Below are 2,193 nucleotides of genomic sequence, written 5' to 3'. Positions count from 1 at the left end.
GCTCACACCTGTAATCCCAGAACTTTGGGAAGCCAAGGCGGGCAGATCATTAGGTCAGGAGTTCAAGACCAGCCTGCTCAACATGGCAAAACCCTGTCTCTACTAAAAATACAAAAATTAGCTGGTCGTGTTGGTGAATGCCTGTAATCCCAGCTACTCAGGAGGCTGAGGCAGGAGAACTGCTTGAACCCAGGAGGTGGAGGTTGCAGTGAGCCGAGATCGCGCCATTGCACTCCAGCCGGGCAACAAGAGCAAGACTCTGTCTCAAAAAAAAAAAAAAAGATTTCATTGGTGGTGACCTGAGAAAATATCCTGTTGGAGGGGAATGTAGTGGCAGGTGTGATTTCACAAGCGTTTAACACTATGGGAGAACAATGCCCGGACAGACAGCAGAAGGGGTTGCTTCCTGCTACATTGTACTGATGGCCCTGCAGGCTGTTAACAAGCCTGAGAGTTGGAGGGCCTGGGGGGCAGCTTATGAGAAAGGCATTATCTTCTATAGAGGAAAGACGGTTTTGAACAGCCGGTCAAAAATCTAATTGCAAGCTGGGCTTCCTGGCTCATGCCTGTAATGCTGGCATCTTGGGTGGCCGAGGTGGGAGGATTGCTTGAGCCCAGGAGTTTGAGAACAATGTGAGCAACATAGAGATTCCTGTCTCTACAAAATGTTAATAAATTAGCTGGGCATGGTGGTGCTCACTTGTGGTCCCAGATATTCGGGAGGCTGAGGTGGGAGGATAGCTTGAGTTCAGGAGGTCAAGGCTGCAGGAAGCAGTGATCTCGCCACTGCACTCCAGCCTGGGTGACAGGGCAAGACCCTATCTCAAAAAAGAAAAAAAAATTGCAAGTCTACAGGGCTTCAGAGACATTTGAATGCCCGGTGCAGGCAGGTCTGGTATACAAAGGGCAGGGCCCTGGTGGGGAAGCCTGGGGTCCTGAAGCATGGGGCAGGCTCACTGAGATGGACTCCACCAGTGATATTTGACTCTGCGAAAGCCCGGCACCTCCGGGATTTCAGATGTAGCCCAGCCTTCCCTACGTGGTGCTGGCACACGAGCTGCCTGAAAGATGCTCCTGAAGCCTCTCTCACAAGGCAAGAGGTGGCCCCCGCAGGAGTTGCCTCACCTCCTCTCCTCCTTGCCAGGCTGAGAACAAGGATCAAAATACAACTGAACACATGCTGGCCTGACTGAGGCAGGAGAATAGGGAGGTTGGGGTTAGCAGGGTTTCAGCAGGTGCAGCAGCTCCCATGGGCAGGGGAACAGCAGGTGCATGGGCACGCAGGCGCCGCCTAGAGGTCACGCCCTTGCTGCGGTGACAAGCCACTTCAGCCCCGATTGGCTGCCGGCCAGTCCTTCATGGGATATGGTCAGTTGGAGGCCTCTGACGGGTGCCTAGGGGTTTTGCTGGGTTCTTTCTTGCTTGATAAAAACCCTAACTGAGGAGGCTCTTCCGCAGTTGCTTGCTCCAGCCCGCTCCCATTCCATGAATCGTCTTCAAGAAATCTGTGCCCATTCTGTGGCGTTGTGTTTAATTCTTTGTCCAATATGCCAAGAACATGGACAACTCACATTTAGGACTTTCTTTTTTTCTTTCTTTTTTTTTTGAGACAGTCTCACTCTGTTGCCCAGGCCAGAGTGCAGTGGCACAATCTCGGCTCACTGCAACCTCCGCCTCCTGGGTCCAAAGGATTCTCCTGCCTCAGCCTCCTCCCAAGTAGCTGGGATTACAGGTGCCCACCACCATGCCCAGCTAATTTTTGTATTTTTAGTAGAGATGGAGTTTCACCACGTTGGGCAGGCTGCTCTTGAGCTCCTGATCTCAGGTGATCTGCCTGCCTTGGCCTTCCAAAGTGCTGGGATTACAGGCGTGAACCACCACACCCTGCCCCAGCTAATTTTTTAAAATTTGAGGTCTCACCATGTTGCCCAGGCTGGTCTGGAAATCCTGGGCTCAAGTAATTTTCCCATCTTACAGAGTGCAAGATTACAAGTGTGAGCCACCACACTTGGCCTAAACAAGTCAACAAATGACCTCAGCCAGTGAATTAGCTAGCCTGTCATAGATGACAGCAGTGTTTGCACGACACGCACATGAATGGATGAACATGGTGTCAGAGACAGAGGCTGTATACAGAACCAAACGCATGGCTTTCCGCTGGCCAAGGCCAGTCTAGCTACTGCGGATTAAAAC

Source organism: Saimiri boliviensis, chromosome 8 (assembly GCF_048565385.1).
Source record: "Saimiri boliviensis isolate mSaiBol1 chromosome 8, mSaiBol1.pri, whole genome shotgun sequence".
In the NCBI taxonomy this organism is placed as follows: Eukaryota; Metazoa; Chordata; class Mammalia; order Primates; family Cebidae; genus Saimiri; species Saimiri boliviensis.
Note: the sequence above shows the minus strand (reverse complement) of the source record.